Source organism: Notolepis coatsorum (assembly GCF_963971535.1).
Source record: "Notolepis coatsorum genome assembly, chromosome: 9".
Lineage (NCBI taxonomy): Eukaryota > Metazoa > Chordata > Actinopteri > Aulopiformes > Paralepididae > Notolepis > Notolepis coatsorum.
In genome coordinates, this window is record NC_140173.1 from 10473432 (window position 1) to 10492260 (window position 18829).

Below are 18829 nucleotides of genomic sequence, written 5' to 3' on the forward strand. Positions count from 1 at the left end.
CTCATTTTCAGTCAATGTCCTCAACATCTGTAGTATGGTCCGATTGAGCCGCTCCGCTGGGTTGCTCTGTGGATGGTAGGGTGATGTTCTAAAGTGGCCGACCCCAGACAGCCGTTGCAGTGCTTGGAACAGTTTATTCTCAAATTCTCGACCCTGGTCGTGATGTAATTTCGAGGGATAACCGAATTTGGGTATAAAGTCATTAAAGATACGCTCTGCAGCTGTTTTCCCACTCTTGTTCTTGGTGGGGTATGCCTGGGCGAACCTAGTGAAATGGTTGATCACCACTAGGATATATTCATACCCTCCACGACTGGTTTCCAGATGTAGATAGTCGATACACACAAGTTCTAATGGGAAGTTGGAGGTAATGCTGCCCATGGGAGCTCGGACATGGGTGACCGGCTTCTTAGACTTGATACAAGGACATCTTCGGGTCACATATTCTTCAATCTCTCTGGACATGAAAGGCCAGTAGAATCTTTCTCTTGCGAGGTGGATCACTCTTTCTGTTCCAACATGACCCATCTCATTATGTAGATGTTTCAGGGCAAGTGTTCTATACTTTACAGGGAGGACCAACTGTTGGTATTGATTGGTCTTTCTGTAAAGGAGATCATTTTCAATATGTAATCTGCTCCATTCATGAAGTAGCTTTCGGGTTGCTGCGCTTACGGTTCTTCGTACGTCGTCTGACAATTTCGTGTTCGACTCTTTCAACTCCCTGATCGTGTTGATGGCTTGGTCCTCTTTTTGGGCCTTCACCAGTTCATCGTGACTGATTGTTTGTAGGTGTGGGTGAGACTGCTGGTTTGAGTCTGGGGACGCGATGTTGAGCGCCGCAACCCATGCCACGTCTTTCCTTTCAGCTGCTTGGCTTCCTTCCCACGTTGCTCGTACTGCTTCATTAGAGAGCTCTTCTGTGCAGGTCCTTTCATATCTCTCCATATCCAGGGGAAGGCGGGAAAGAGTGTCTGCATCTATGTTGGACTTTCCGGGTCTGTATTTGATGTCAAACCGGAAGTCTGCCAGTTCTCCAACCCACCGATGACCGACTGCATTGAGCTTGGCAGTACTCATTACATAGGTCAACGGGTTGTTGTCGGTGTAGATAGTAAAGTGTGGGGCATAATACAGGTAGTCACGGAATTTCACACACACAGCCCATTTCAATGCAAGGAACTCCAGTTTCCCACTGTGCATATGGTAATTTCGTTCGGCTGGTGACAATGTTCTTGACCCGTACCCGATGACTCTCAGTTTTCCATCTTGATGTTGATACAGAACAGCTCCCAGGCCTTGGTCGGAGGCATCCGTGTGCAACCTGAAGGGTAGGTTGAAATCAGGATATGCCAAGACAGGGGGGTTTGTGAGAAGGTCAATCAGTTGTTCAAGTGCCCTCTGCTGTTCCGTGGTCCACTCTATGGGCTCTCTGGAGGGCAACTGGGGGCGTTTGATGTTCTTACTCCGCGCTGGGGCTGGGGTCTTTCCTGGCTTGATTTGGAGTAGCTCGTAGATGGGTCTGGCAATTCGGGAAAAATCCTGAATGTATGAACGGAAATATCCCAGGAATCCTGTTATTTTCCTCACTTCGCCGACAGTTCTGGGTGTCTTACTTGACAGGGCTTTCACGGCTTCAATGTCTCGTGGGTCTATCTTGACCCCTTCTGCTGACACAAGGCGACCCGCGTATCTGACTTCTTGCTTGAAGAGGTCACACTTCTCAGGTCTCAATTTCACTCCGTGACGTTGAAGGGCTTGGAGAACCTTGCGGAGGGTCTCTACATGTTCTTCAAATGTCTTTGCGTAACAGAGTACATCGTCAAGATACGGGATACAGCATTCATCCCTGAGGGGACCTAGCATCTCCTTCATGCTCCGTTGGAACGTTGCAGGGGCATTCGAGAGTCCAAATGGGATGCGCACCCACTCGTAAAGACCCCATGGAGTGATGGAGGCGGTGAAGGGTCGTGAACCCTCGGCGACGAAGCCCTGGTGGTAGGCTTTCCCTTGGTCTAGGATACTAAACCAGGTATAGCCTCCAAGCGTGTCAGTCAGGTCTTGTATTCTAGGTAGTGGATGACGATCGGGCACAGTCTTTTTGTTCAGGAGGCGGTAGTCGATGCATAGCCGTAGGCTGCCGTCCTTCTTTCTGACGCAGACTACTGGGGCAGAATATGGAGACTTTGACTTGACTATCCAACCTTTCATTAACAGTTCCTGTATGTACTCTTTTACTTCTTTAAACAGTGGCTTTGGTACTGATGAGTACGTCTTCTGGACCGAGACAGTATCATGGAGAGCGATTGTCATCTGCAGGCTCGGGATGCACCCAATGTCACCACTGTCTTGTGCAAAGGACCCAGCCTCTTCACAAAGCATCCGGTTGACTATTGTCTGTTGTTCGTCGTCGAGGTGACTGAGATCGACGGGGGGTTTGAACAGGATGGAGCTGGGCACAGCTGACGTTGTAGCAGCACGGTTGGGGGGTACCGTGGGCTGGGAGATTTCAGGTGAGTAGGTTGGGATGGGGGTTTGCCGTGGGGAGTCTGTCGTGATGACTTTCCCAACACAATGGATGCTGCCCAGAGCTGTCTTCCTGGAGAGAGTGACGTTATGCCTTGTGTTGTTTCCCACAGGCACGGTGACATACGGCTTCCTGGGGTTTTGCGCTTGCAGCAGGCCTTCTCCAACATCCAGTTCTGCCAGCGCTAAACTGCTGTCATCTGGTTCGAACAGGAAGGTGGGGTCAGACAGGTCCACGTGGGGGGGGATTTGGCACTTGACCCAGGCCACTTGACCGGCGGGGATGACAGTGGCTTGTTTACCTGTTCGTAGGCGACCAACCTGGACAGGGGGTCTGTCAGTCTGGATATAACTCACCAGGAGTTCTGCCTTCTCGGCTGGTATCACCATGGCGTTACAGAGCAGGCTGGTGATTGGGAGTTGGGATCAGTCTTCCAGGTTGTTCCTGTATCATCACTTCCAGCACATTAAAACCCAGTAGGGGTCTCTCAAGGACAAGGCTGCTTACAAGGAAAGGCACAGTGATTGACAGGTTAGGATCTTCATTCCCCTTTAAGTTCACTGTAAGGGCCACCCAACCATCAAATGGGAGGACCTCACCGTTTACCGCGTAGACTTTCAACTCCTCTTCTTCTTCGATGATTTCGCTAAGGGGTCTGACTGGCATGTCAGGTAAGTATCTATTCTTCCAAGTTCTGTCAATCATGCTTACTTGGGCCCCTGTATCAAGCAGGGCTTGGACTGCTAAACCGTTTAGGTTACAATGGGTGAGAGCTCTTCTCCCTACGAGCTTGGCGAGGCATTCACTCTTGGTGTTTGGTAAATCAGGGGGGTCTGTGTGCTTCTGTATCTGGTTTACCGTCTTGGTTCCTGTTCTAGGTGCAGTCTTCTCCTCTCTTACTCTTTCCTTCTCAGGCTCACTAGTACAACGGTTGTCAGTTTGGGACAGTAAAGGGGAACCGGTCAATGGTTGTCCTCTTGCAGTGACCGGCCTCAGTTTCCCTGACGTGGTGGTCTCTTTTGGCAGCCTAACGCTCTATGGCCTTCTTCGCCACAATGGAAACAGTGAGGGCAATTAGGTAAATTCTGTGCTACACATTTGCTACAGCCATATGGCCTGTCCCTCTGCCTATTTATCCTCCCTGTTCTGACCTGGGGCTGTTGTTGCAGGAGATCCACTAGATTGGTAAGTTTCTCTACTTTCTCTGTTAACTGCTGGATCGGGTCTAGTTTAAGTTTCTTTCCTGTATTTTCTTCCCTAGTGGGGGGGGGACACTGTGCTCCCTTCACCTCAGCACCTGCACTATGTACATGGGGGGGTCTATTGCGATTGGTAGGCCCTAACCGTCGCTGTCTTTCACTCTCATCGCTCATGACCTTTTTCATCTGTCTGAGAATGGCCTCATCAGGTACTCTGTCTTCAAGTAAGGGTTTGAGTTCCCTACGAATGTCATCATGTTTGTGTCCTAAACCTTGATATACAGTGTGGAGAAAGACATCCTGAACGATTCGTTCGTTGTACTTAACGTCAGTAGCAGCATATTTTGATGCTAGTAAAATCTTCTGCTTGAGTCCTATGACTCTATACAAAAACTGCTGTGGTGTTTCACTATCCTTTTGCTTTGTACACATGAGTTCTTGAAACAACTCGGTATTACTTTGTTCACCGAGGTGAGAATGGAGAAAACCCTTCAGCTCATCGATAGTCAAATCGTCTTTTACCCAGGGCCGCCTCAGGGGGTGTGCGAGCAGTGCGGTCGCACAGGGCCTCGCGGGAAGGGGGGCCTCGCAAAAAAAAATAAAAAATAAAAATATATACATTTTTTTTTATTATTTTTTTTTATTTTTTATTTTTTATTTTTTTGCGAGGCCCCCCTTCCCGCGAGGCCCTTTTTCATCACAGACCTAAAATCTAGTTTTGCTTATATGCTTATATATTTCACATTAGACACGTTTGTAGAATGTGTCTGACTTGTTCCTGGGTCTGCAGTCCTGCAGACATACTCACTATTGGAGCTCAGCTTCTGGGGTTCTGCAGCAGCAGGCAGGTTTCAACGAAGGGAGTGGTTTTACTTACATCATGTGTAGTAGTACGCCGGCGCCGCGTGAGTCAGCTGCGTTTGACTATTTCGCGCGTGCAGCTTTTGACTATGCTTAGTTATGCCAGCCAAGACGAAGAAAGAGGTCGGTCATTATCATCATTATCAGTCGGTCGGTCACCAAGGAACGTTGACGAAAGGCCTCTCGCTAGCGGGACAAATGGCCGGAGCCTTGTCATGATGTTGGCTAGTAGCTAGCTTAGCTAAAGGCTAACTAGCGTTAGCTAACCTATTCAGAGGAGCGAGGCGAGGCGAGTGGATGTCTTTTCAAAAGAAGGAGAAGAGAACTTGTGAGCAGATAAATCTGTTAGGCAGCAATACGCCGAAAGGTGTCCAGTCTGCCGGAAAGTACTCGAAGAAGAAGAAGAAGAAGAAATTACACCGTGGCGTGGGCCAAGAAAGTCTCCTTCCAACTTTACCATTGGCGCCGGCGTTGATACTGCGTTATGGTGAGTCAACCTATGATTATATACCCGCCGTGGACCTGTCTCTCTTTCTCTCTCTCTGGAGCCAAACTGGTCGATAATACTACTAGTAGCTAACGGTGTGTGCCTGATTGAGCTAACTGTTAGCCAGTTAGCTGTTTAGCGTCAGCTGGGAACGTTCGTTTGATGCTATCAGTTAGCCTTGAGAATAGCAGGCCCTTTGACAGAAGATGTAGTCGGGCCTGCACCATGACAAGGCTCTGGCCATAGCTTCTTCTTGTCCCTCCAGCGAGAGGCCTTTCGTCAACGTGGAGACCTGTGTTGCGGCCTTTCGCCCTGCGTTCCTCGTGCAGGTAAGTAATGAAAATGTCATGACATTACCCCACTCTTCCTTCCTTCCCCTCCTGAATGTTTTGTTAATAACGATGTTTTTTTCCAGGCAAAACATATGCTACTTCACAACATTTGGAGATACGACATGTGCTGTGTGTGAATGTCTTGGTCGTTTGTGTAGCTTGGGTAGCGTTGGGCCGTTGGCCAAAGCTGTGTGTGTCACAGTACCTGGCTAGCCTATTTAGCTGATGTCGGCCATTGGCTCCTTGCTGCTTTGGTTTCTCTATAGACCCTCTTCTCTTTGGATTTAAGTGTTGATCTTTGTCCTTTTTGATCTCTCATACATGCTCTCTCTCTAACACACACACATGCTCTCTCTCTCTCTCTCTCTCTCTCTCTCTCTCTCTCTCTCTCTCTCTCATACATGCTCTCTCTCTAACACACATGCTCTCTCTCTCTCTCTCTCTCTTTCTAACACACACAGTCTGCCTATGGCGGCCTTTCTCGATGGCTAGGCTGTGCTCGCTGAGTCTGTATAGTCAAGGATCTTCAGTCACAGTGCTCAGGTATTCTGCCACTGTGTACTCTCTGTTTAGGGCCAAATAGCATTTCAATTTCTTTCTAATGTGTCTCTCTCTCTCTCTCTCTCTCTGTACACTGTATATTGACTGTAGAACGGGAGCTCTCTCTCGCTCTCTCTTTTGCTATATGTTGACTGTATCATGCCCCGCCTCGGGCAGCGCTATTATTTAAGAATATGTTGACTGTATGAAAAAAACAAAAAAAAACAAAAAACAAAATATATATATATATAATAATTTTTTTTTTTTAACCTTTGGGGGGGGGGGGGGGGGGGGGGGCTCGTGTTAAATCTCGCACAGGGCCTCGCATTTCTCCCAGGCGGCCCTGCTTTTACCATTAACATATCCTTAAAGCTGCCAGCTTTGATCACTCTCAAGACTGCTCTAACAACCTCTGCATCGCTGAATTGCTCCTTCAGACCTTCGTCGATCTGTTTGCAGACACTGTTGTAACTAATGTCTGATCCCTGGTCTCCTATCTGACCTCCCTGGAGCTTAAACTCCCTGCGGTGAAGGTACGACAGTTCTCTTAAAGATATTAGTTTATCTGGCGACACACCAGGGGTTTCCTGTTTACTTTCGGTGTCTGGTACACTCTTATTCAATGGCACAGCCTGAGCTGTGGGTGGTAGTACACTGGGCAGGCACTGTAAAACCTGGTTGCTTACTTTTGGAGTGGGCACACCCTCAATGGTTTCACTTACATCATAAAAGACGCTAACGGGGTCGACTGGTACTGCATCACTTTGACTGGTGGACCGTAGGCCCTCGGTTTTACCCTCTTCTAGACCCACCACCTCACTCTGCATAAGTCCATCAGTCACATCTTTTATCTGTAATAAATAAGACAACCCTGTATCCTCTAACTCCAGTAAAACCTTACTGTACAGGTAGTCGTTGATAAAGTTGAAGCACCCCTCCACGTCGTCTACGGTAAGGTGGGTTCGGTCAGACGTCTCCAGTCCTGGTATCAGTTCCAATGCCTCGGCAATGCGAAACAGTTCATCCGCAGGTAGAGTGAGCAGGCTCTTCTTGATGTCCCACACCAAGCTTTTCCTCTCGCTGTCTCCCATGGCTGCTTCCCGATTCCTCGCACTTGGCTCTCAGTTCAGGATCACTGTGACGACTTTCCGTGGTGGGTGGATCTCCTCTACACGACACCGGTCTTCCTTCTCGTCAGGTAGAGTAGTGGACGCAGCTCTCGTTGTCGTCTGGCATCAGATGAGGCACTTCACTGCTGTCGATACTGCGCAGATCAATCCCTCATTCGACAACCTTTACACCGGGCGTTGGTTCCTGGTTCATCGGGTCGCGGTTGGTCCAGGTGTCAAGATCTCTGGATCAGCTCCCATCCAGCAGGTGGCGCTGATCCCAGACGAGCCCCCAATAAACTGTTACAGGTACCAGGATATGGCACCTGATAGCAGATATATGTTTAACCTATGAAACAGGTTGTAGTTAATCATTTGACAAAGGAAGGTGCAGACACGATGTTACTGACTCTGGGTCCTCCCGGTTGTCTTTCAACAACGTTTATTTATTCCACAGAATAATCAATCAATCATTGTATCATCATTGTATCATCATTGTATCATCATTGTATCATCATTGTATAATCATCCAGTTCAATTAGTTACATTACTTTAATACATTCAATTATAATCCCATACTTCATAATTCAAAAGCATATTCATCATTGCAACACACATTCTACCCTTTTGGGATACCCTGGTTCACTTCAATAGCATTTTCCTTTTAAATGTAGTTATCCAGTATTATATACTGTACATTGTGATTACTTATGTCTTTATACATATTTGGCGTCTTAAATATAAGCACGTGAGAAGAGAAACATTATCCTGTTAACCTCTGTCTAGACATGTCTAGGCATGTTGGAAGGGACCATCGTATGTATTTTAACCAACACTGTCATTCTCATTGTCTGTCAAACAATTCCTTAAATCACCAATAAGTGTTACCTTTATCATCAGTCACTTATCATCAGTCATATCCACTATTCTCTAGTATACAGAAATACCTCCACACCTCAGTGTTACCCATAGTTGTGTTCCGGTCTCAAGTTCTATTGAAACTCAAATGTGCAATGCAAGTACATTTATATATATATGTATCGGGCCGTTCTCAACCCTACTAGGAATTTGCTAAACCGTGACCATGGTATAACTCAAGGGAATAGATTTATATTTACATTTAACGGAGGGCGCAATAGAGAGAGAGAGAGAGAGAGAGAGAGAGAGAGAGAGAGAGAGAGAGAGAGAGAGAGAGAGAGACACGCTCCGGTGTTTAGCCATCTCCCAGGTAGTGTAAGCTAAAGTAATTTCCCTCTAACCATCTTGTACACAATATACACATTTACTACACAGCAATTCAACCCAAAACAGTATGTATTTCAAAACATAAACCTTTATAATCCCCTTGGAGATACTTAACTTCGACACGTTAGTGCTTAAATGGACAATTGTGTTCCAACACCATTTAAATGTACCAACGAAACGTGGCGCCATCAATAGACGGTCTGCTTCTCAACCACGTTACTTGTCGTCTTAAACTTCTTAAACTTGACTCAAACATCGACAATAGTTACTTAATTTGAACCCTCGACATTGCATGTATCCTTGTTAACCTTTATGTGTGTTTTGTAGTATATTACCCACCTATGAAACAGGTTGTAGTTAATCATTTGACAAAGGAAGGTGCAGACACGATGTTACTGACTCTGGGTCCTCCCGGTTGTGAGGCTGAGATCGCCTCGTGCGTCCCTAAGCACACAGTACGGTTCCCTGGAAGGCGAAGCCACTAAACACCAGTCCTATACCGCCACCTATTGACCAGATTATGTTAATGTCTCCCATTACATATAAATGACTGTTCTACCTTGTTTCTGATGGAGGTAATCCTGTACCAATATGTTCACACTGTTTTGACACATAATCTAAAGATATTAACATGATACCACTTCTAGTGGGCATCACACACGCCGTATTTGGGAATCAAACCCCTAACCCTGGTAATGTTTGCCATGCTCGGGAGTGTCAATCCCTCTACCCATTTGGTAACACGGGCAGGTACCGGTTGTGAATGCATAGAACTGTATGAGTGCATAGTAGGGCTTTGCTGAAACCGATCCCAGATCAGACTCTCTGCTAACTCTCCCATCATGAATACATTTATCTATTTATCTCCTAGGTGTGCCAAAAATGGATACACATCTCGCTGGTACCATCTCTCTTGTGGGGAACACTTCTGCAACGAGTGTTTTGACCACTACTACAGAAGGTAAAGATATCTTGTGAAATACGTGTGAATCTAAATATTTAGTTTCTCCCATACGAACACATCCATTAGGGTCTGTAATGCTAGTGATGCACCGATGTGAAGATTGTGGCCGATACCGATAACCGATATTAATATTGCTGTTCTGGCCGATACCGATATTTACCGACGTCGATATCTCTGTATAGAAAACCCTTTTTTCTGATACCGGTAATCAAATAAAGAGCTATTTTCCAAAACGCATTTTCTTTTTACTTTTGTAACCTATTTTCAAAAATGACTGATATTTTGAAACTATTTAAGGCTATACTGAAACTATATAATATCGGCGGCCGATATAATATCGGCATCACTAACGCTAACCATTTGATTCCTGTTCTCCTCGCAGTCACAAAGACGGGTATGAGACCTACGCCTCCTGGAAGAAGGTGTGGACTAGTAATGGGAAGAGTGAGCCTAGTCTGAAGGCCTTCATGGCAGACCAGCAGCTACCATACTTGGGTAAGCCCAACAGTCGACACTTTTTAAGTCACATTTATTTTAAATTTTTTTGGTTCAAAATAAGGCTTTCCCAACCTTGGGGTCAGCCTTGATATGACAATGGGGTCCTTAGAAAATAATCGACTACAACTATTACTACTACAATAACTGAATCTGATTGTTTGAAATGAATAATTACCTTCTTGCCTACATACAGCTGACCATCTCACAAGAACTGCTGGATTTGATTAATAATAATAATGGCTTGGATTTATATAGCGCTCTTCATGACACCCAGAGCGCTTCACAGAGTCCATTATTCGTTCATACACAGTCATACCGGTGGTGGTAAGCTACAATTGCAGCCAGAGCTGCCCTGAGGCAGACTCACGGAAGCGTGGCGAATAATCATCGCCTACGGCCCCTCCGACCACCACCAACATTCATTCACATGCATACACATTCATACGATTCTCATTACACAATAATTACCTGCAATGTCCCTGTATTGTTGTGTATTTGACAATAAAGAACTTGAACTTGAACAATATCTGTCTCCAGAGGAGGTGTTGTTTGTAACCTCTGTGCTCTACAGGTCCAGTGTGTTGTTTTTAACCTCTGTGCTCTACAGGTTCAGTGTGTTGTTTGTAACCTCTGTGCTCTAGTTCAAGTTCTTTAATAGTTGTCATACAGAAGTACAGAATACTTTCATACAAAATGCTTCTTACTGTTACGCTCCAGAGACTGTGCTAGACAAGATAGTATCAAATAACATAATAACATAATATAGCATGAATTTAGAAGAAGAAAATGAGGTCACAGTGTTCGGTATAGACATATGTACAATGTTCTGAGTTACCATATAATATACAATACACAATACTATGCAGTGTACTAATGTACAGTACTATCTAGTGCAAAGCAGAAATGGGATGAGGTACAATTTTAGGTACAATTTACAGTAAGGTGTACGAGTTGTAGTGCAATCCTTCATCCATAAATATAAAGTGTGGGGAGTGGGTGCTACAGTGTGTTTGTTTAAAGTGGGTGTGTGCTATAAAGTGTGTGGAGTGGGTGCTACAGTGTGTTTGTTTAAAGTGGGTGTGTGCGTGTGGATGTGTGTGCTATGTGCGTTTGGTGGTTGTTGTTGTGTAGTGTTCATTCATTGTTCGTTTAGCAGCCTGATGGCCTGGGGATAGAAGCTACTTCTGAGTCTTTCTGTGCTCGCCTTGAGACTCCTGTATCGCTTGCCTGACCGCAGCAGTTCGAAGAGGCAGTTGTTCGGGTGACTGGAGTCTTTAATGATTCTCTTAGCCTTGCCCTTGCAACGCTTGTAGTAAATGTTCTGGAGGGTGGGGAGCCCCCCTCCAATTGTGCGTTCGGCTGAACGTGTCACTCTTTGTAGTCTGCTTTGGTCTTTTGCAGTGCTATTCCCAAACCAGGAGGTGATGTTGCCGGTCAAGATGCTCTCTATTGTACATGAGTAGAAGTTCTTAAGGATCTTCTGGCTGACTTGGAACTTCCTTAGGCGCCTGAGGAAGTAGAGGCGTTGTCGTGCCTTCTTCACCACACTGTTAATGTGTGTGGTCCATGTCAAGTCCTCGGATATGTAGGCTCCGAGGTACTTGAAGCTGTTGACTCTCTCAACCGGTGCCCCGTCGATGCTGAGGGGGCTGTAGTCCTTGACCCCCGACCTCCTGAAGTCCACAATCATCTCCTTTGTTTTGCTGACGTTCAGGGAGAGGCTGTTTTCCTGGCACCATCCCGCCAGGACCTTGACCTCTTCCAGGTAGGCCCTCTCGTCGTTGGCAGAGATCAGGCCCACCACCACTGTGTCGTCAGCAAATTTGACGATTGTATTGCTACTCCGCTGAGCCACACAGTCGTGTGTGTACAGGGAGTAGAGGAGGGGACTCAGAACACAGCCCTGGGGGGCCCCTATGTTGAGGGTGATGGATGAGGAGGTGCAGTTGCCTGCTCTCACCACCTGGGGTCTGCCAGTCAGGAAGTCCAAGACCCACTGGCAGAGGTCATAGCCCAAGCCCAGGTCCCTGAGCTTGGCTATGAGTATGGAGGGGACTATGGTATTGAATGCCGAGCTGTAGTCGATGAATAGCATTCTCACATAGTTCCCCTGCCTCTTGTCCAGGTGTGATGCTGCTGTGTGCAGCACATGGGATATGGCGTCCTCCGTGGACCTGTTGGGGCGGTATGCAAATTGCAGGGGGTCCATGTTGATGGGGAGGGAGGAGCAGATGTAGCCCTTTACTAGCTTCTCAAAGCACTTCATGGCTATGGAGGTGAGAGCTACAGGGCGGTAGTCGTTGAGGCAAGCAGGCTTGGATTTTTTGGGTACAGGGATAATAGTGGACTTCTTCAGGCAGGTGGGGATGACAGCCTGTTCTAAGGACAGGTTAAATATGTCAGTGAATACTGGGGCCAGTTGGTCGGCACAGACTTTTAGGACGCGGCCGGGGATGCCGTCCGGACCTGCTGCCTTCCTGATATTCACTTTTTTAAAGGTCCGCCTCACCTCATGCTCTGTTACCCTGAACACTGCGCCTCCATCAGCAGCCGACCCCCCCCCCCCCCATTGCCGAGGCTTGTGAGCTGGTGTTGTTATTACCAGCATCAAACCTCGCATAGAAGGTATTGAGGTCGTTTGCTAAGGAGATGTCACTGTTCAGTTTGAGGGAGGCGCCTTTGTAGTCTGTCATCGTTTTGAGCCCCTGCCACATAGCTCTAGAGTCAGCTTGTTCAAACTGGAGTTCAATTTTATCCCTGTAGCGCCGTTTGGCCTCTGACACTGTCCTCCTTACGTTGTGTCGCGCCACCTTGTGGTCATTCATGTTGCCTGCCACTAGGCCGTCATTGTATGCTTTGGTGCGCTCTCTCAGAGCTTCACGGACGGATTTGTCTACCCAGGGTTTTTGATTTGGGTAAACTTTCATTTTGGTAGTGGGGATTGTTTCTTTCACCCTAGTACAGACATAGTCCAGCACTGTCTCCGTGTAGGCATTAATGTTATCTGTGTCGCGGAACACAATCCAGTCTGTGTGGTGAAACACTCTATATGTACATACTTATACACCTGCATATAACCCATATAACTCTATGATAGCATGTATAATAATGCTGTATGTTCAGAGAGTTATCCACGCTTTCATTTCATCTAGATTAGACTACTGCAACTCCCTCTATATAGGCATCAACCAGTCTTCCCTGTCCCGCTTACAACTGGTACAAAACGCCGCTGCCAGACTGTTGACCGGAACCCGCAAGAGAGACCACATCACCCCTGTCCTTGCCTCCCTTCATTGGCTTCCAGTACGCTACAGGATAGATTTTAAGGTTCTCATATTTGTTTTTAAAGCCCTTATATTATTAATGGTCAGCCCCCCTCCTACATCTCAGACCTCCTATCCCCCTATTCCAACACCAGGTCCCTCAGGTCAGCCCATCAGAGGCTCCTGACAGTCCGGAGGTCTAACCTCAAGCTCAGGGGGGGCCGTGCCTTTGCTGTCGCAGCCCCTGCACTGTGGAACAGCATCCCCACCTCCATTAGGCTCCTCGCCCCCTCGATAGATGCCTTCAAATCTAGAGACTCAAAACCCACTTCTACCTACTAGCCTTTCCCGTTCACTGACTCATGCCCTGTTTTCCTGTGTTTGCCTGTGTGCCCTCCCATAAAACCCCGTTGATGTGGATGGGGGCGTGTCCCTCTCCTCTGCGACCCCGTTGATGTGGATGGGGGCGTGTCCCTCTCCTCCCCACCTGTAGTCGATGATCAGCTCCTTGGTCTTGTCGACGTTGAGAGTGAGGTTGTTTTCCTGGCACCACTTTTCCAGGTTCACAACCTCACTCCTGTAGGCTGTCTCACCTCACTCCTGTAGACTGTCTCACCTCACTCCTGTAGGCCGTCTCACCTCACTCCTGTAGACTCTCACCTCACTCCTGTAGGCCGTCTCACCTCACTCCTGTAGGCTGTCTCACCTCACTCCTGTAGGCTGTCTCACCTCACTCCTGTAGGCTGTCTCACCTCACTCCTGTAGGCTGTCTCACCTCACTCCTGTAGGCTGTCTCACCTCACTCATGTAGGCTGTCTCACTCCTGTAGGCTGTCTCACCTCACTCCTGTAGGCTGTCTCACCTCACTCATGTAGGCTGTCTCACCTCACTCCTGTAGGCCGTCTCACCTCACTCCTGTAGGCTGTCTCACCTCACTCCTGTAGGCTGTCTCACCTCGCCTCACTCCTGTAGGCTGTCTCACCTCACTCCTGTAGGCTGTCTCACCTCACTCCTGTAGGCTGTCTCACCTCACTCCTGTAGGCTGTCTCACTCCTGTAGGCTGTCTCACCTCACTCCTGTAGGCTGTCTCACCTCACTCCTGTAGGCTGTCTCACCTCACTCCTGTAGGCTGTCTCACCTCACTCCTGTAGGCCGTCTCACCTCACTCCTGTAGGCCGTCTCACCTCACTCCTGTAGGCTGTCTCACCTCACTCCTGTAGGCTGTCTCACCTCACTCCTGTAGGCTGTCTCACCTCACTCCTGTAGGCTGTCTCACCTCACTCCTGTAGGCCGTCTCACCTCACTCCTGTAGGCTGTCTCACCTCACTCCTGTAGGCTGTCTCACCTCACTCCTGTAGGCTGTCTCACCTCACTCATGTAGGCTGTCTCACTCCTGTAGGCTGTCTCACCTCACTCCTGTAGGCCATCTCACCTCACTCCTGTAGGCTGTCTCACCTCACTCCTGTAGGCCGTCTCACCTCACTCCTGTAGGCTGTCTCACCTCACTCCTGTAGGCTGTCTCACCTCACAGGCCGTCTCACCTCACTCCTGTAGGCTGTCTCACCTCACTCCTGTAGGCTGTCTCACCTCACTCCTGTAGGCTGTCTCACCTCACTCCTGTAGGCTGTCTCACCTCACTCCTGTAGGCCGTCTCACCTCACTCCTGTAGGCCGTCTCACCTCACTCCTGTAGGCCGTCTCACCTCACTCCTGTAGGCTGTCTCACCTCACTCCTGTAGGCCGTCTCACCTCACTCCTGTAGGCTGTCTCACCTCACTCCTGTAGGCCGTCTCACCTCACTCCTGTAGGCTGTCTCACCTCACTACTGTAGGCTGTCTCACCTCACTCCTGTAGGCCGTCTCACCTCACTCCTGTAGGCTGTCTCACCTCACTCCTGTAGGCCGTCTCACCTCACTCCTGTAGGCTGTCTCACCTCACTCCTGTAGGCTGTCTCACCTCACTCCTGTAGGCTGTCTCACTCCTGTAGGCTGTCTCACCTCACTCCTGTAGGCTGTCTCACCTCACTCCTGTAGGCTGTCTCACCTCACTCCTGTAGGCTGTCTCACCTCACTCCTGTAGGCCGTCTCACCTCACTCCTGTAGGCCGTCTCACCTCACTCCTGTAGGCCGTCTCACCTCACTCCTGTAGGCTGTCTCACCTCACTCCTGTAGGCTGTCTCACCTCACTCCTGTAGGCTGTCTCATCATCGCCGTTGGTGATCAAGCCAACGAGCGTCGTGTCGTCTGCAAACTTGATCACCAGGTTGGAGCTGTGTGTGGCTACACAGTCGTGGGTGTACAGGGAGTAGAGGAGGGGGCTCAGGACGCAGCCCTGAGGGGCTCCTGTGTTGAGGGTCAGGGGGGGGTCAGAGATGTTGGAGCCCATCCTCACCACCCGGTGCCGATCCGACAGGAAGTCCAGGATCCAGCTGCACAGGTTGGGGTTGAGGCCCAGGTCTCTGAGCTTGGTGTCCAGTATGGAGGGGACTATGGTGTTAAAAGCTGAACTGAAGTCTATGAACAGCTTTCTCACATAGGTGTTGGGTTTGTCCAGGTGCATGAGGGCGTGGTGGAGGGCAGTGTCTATTGCGTCGTCTGTGGAACGGTTTAGGGTCTAGGGCGGGTGGGATCTCTTTGAGGATGGACTTCTTCACAATCCTCTCCAGGCTTTTGCTCACTATGGGAGTGAGAGCAACGGGGCGCCAGTCGTTCAAACAAGTGACCTTGCTTTTCTTGGGCACTGGGATGATGGTGGCGGATTTGAAGCAGGCTGGAACTTTGCATGTGCTGAGGGAGAGGTTGAATATCCTGGTGAACACCCCCGCTAGCTCTGTCGCGCATGCCCGGAGCACTCGGCCTGGGATTCCATCCGGGCCGGCTGCTTTCCTGATGTTAATGCGCTGGAACTCCTTGCCCACTTCCACCTCAGTGATGACTGTGGTGGGGTGACTGTGGTGGGGACAGGCATGATGGGGGCGAGGCGGGGCGGGGGAGGGGTTGTTGACCTCGAACCGGGTGTAGAACATGTTAAGTTCATCCGGTAGGGAGGCAGCGATGGTGGCTGTGTGGTTGTTCCTCCCCTTTAAGTCTGTGATGTTCTGTAGGCCTCTCCAGACACTCCTTGTGTCGTTGCTGTTCAGCTGCTCTTCTATCTTCTCCTTGTATTCCTTTTTTGCCGTTTTTATTTCTCTCCTGAGATTGTATGTTATTTTTTATTTTGTCCATGTCACTATAAATGTAAAACGTAATTGTTAATCATAAAAATATTGTCGTATTTATTATTATTATAATTATTTAAATCCGAGGATGTCTATAGAATCGAATATAGTCTGTCCTATCTACGACTGCTTTTCCACGTTCATAAATCCAGTTCTTAGCTACGAACGAATCCCCGAAAAGAAACCGTTCGAGAATGCCAAAATCGGCGCGAGAAGTTCGTAAGTGGAGTTACGAGGAAATTTGTTCGTAACTTTCTCGTAAGTCCGTTGGAGCATGAGGACCATTGTTGTTCATCAAACAGTGTCGAACTTGAGTGCTACAGACTTGAGTGCATAGTAGTACAGTAGGTAGTAATATGGGCAATGTAGACTCCTAAGTAGCATAGTGCATACTAGTAAAAGACAAGGTTACAAGGTTATTATTCTTTTTTTCACTTCAGATATTGGTTAAAGAAGTGTGTTTTTAGTCGACAACAGAAGATTGGGCGGCGTTGTCCTGACTGGTGGGAAGTTCGTTCCACCATTGTGGAGCAAGGACCGACAATCAGTCAAAATCAAAGTCAAAGTCCACTTTATTGTCATTTCCCATAATGTGCAAAACACGCCGAAAAATGAAATTACGTTTCCCCCTTCCCACGGTGTATATAAAAATATGTCGACAATATAAACATAAAAGTAACATATAGAACACAATATACACACAATATATACAGGACTATACACAATATAAACACATTTTATGAATGAGGTGATAAGTGAATGATAAATAAAAGAGGTAAAAGAACGTAGTGCAAATATTCTAGCAGAAGTGGTCCATAGTAAAATAAATAAAGTGGCAGTGAGTTAGTAAATAGCCGGCTTCTCTTTGATGACCTCCCGGTGTGTTTAGATGTGATTTAGTCCAGAATCCCAGTCTATACTGTATGTAGGTAGAGAATAACAGTGGAGAGAGAAACCTATGATCAGAAGTCATTATTATTCTAAACTAAACTTCTAGTGAATAAAATACTAGTGAAATTAAACTGTTACACATTTTTCTGAGGACCCCCTGGAACCCTCTCAACTTCTCAAGGACCCCTGGGGATCATCCCCGGACCCTATTTTGAGAACTTAGTGAACTGCAGACACCATTTCCTCAAGTATTTTCAACTGTAGCAGAAGCTCAACTCCAGGGCAGTTGAATAAATGGTTGAGGAAATAGTGTCAACAAGGTTTCACCTCAAACAGCATGCAGGCTTCTTCAGACCTTCTTCAGGGCCTGAAAAGGCCTCCTCTGTCAGAAGAAACATTATTTTTTTAGGTGGGAAATTAAAGCATGCATTATATAGTGTGAGGGAAGGTACCTAAAATAAACATCCATCTCAGTCAATGTAATTTGAAGATGTCATGCATTGTCCTCAGGCTGAGTGTTCCAAACTCAAGTCATACAACAAGACAAAAAGATCTTGGCACATTTTAATGTGTAATTTCATTAATTGTAAATTCAGTGGAATACCTCTTTAAGGGTTCTCCAGCAATGATCCATCTGATCATCAGAAAGGCAAGTATACTAAATAAATATATGTTATATACAATAATGCTGCATATACCTTATACTATATATATATATTCATTCTCACCGCATACATACATATCCACACCCGTCTGTACTTACCTGCTTAGTCGCGCTGCTAGTCAGTATTACTACCATACTGTCTTTACACCTGTATCACTATTATATTATACTACAACTCTGTACACTCTGTAGTAGTAATTTGTATATTTTGTACCCAGTTCAATCACCTGTACATTTTATATTACTATTGCACATTACTGCTACATTTGCACTCTGGTTGGATGCCAAACTTATTTCCATGTACTGTACTTGTGCTGTATGATGACAATACATTTGAATCTAATCTAATCTAATACTGCAAATGGTTTACTACAGTTCATTATACATCGATTCGTGTCGGTTAACTCTTAAGAAACCCATTTTACATTCCTACCTGTACATGCACTAAATCAGACCCTGTATGATTGTTATGCAAATAATACCATACAGCCATCTTCACATTTCTACATATTTGAAATGTAATCATATCTTGTTCAGTTACATTATTCATCTCAAGAACATTTTCTTACATTTTATCCTAGTAATTTATTATAACAACCCTATCATTCACAGTAGCAGTAGCCACATCTGACCACTAGAGGGGCCCCTTTCACAGCGCACTGTCAACGTATTTACAAGAAGCAGGACAAATTAAATTCTTCATTCTCGTGTTCCCAGTTCCCACCACATACAGAATTCACAAACTGCCTCAATATCCATACATTTAAGAGACAATACATCATCATGTCATATTAGACAAAAAGGTTTCTGATTAAATGTCTGTGTTAATAAATTAAATATCTTTGAAATGGAAGTTCAGTCAGATCCTATGATATCTATATTTGGCATAAGAGGAGAAAACAATGATAATCTTTCTGGAACTAAAGTCCAAATAACAAAATGTGTTAGACTGCTAGCACAGCAACTGATCCTTCTGCACTGGAAGTCTCCACATCCACAAGCTGGACTCTGTGGTTAAGGGAGGTGATGCAGC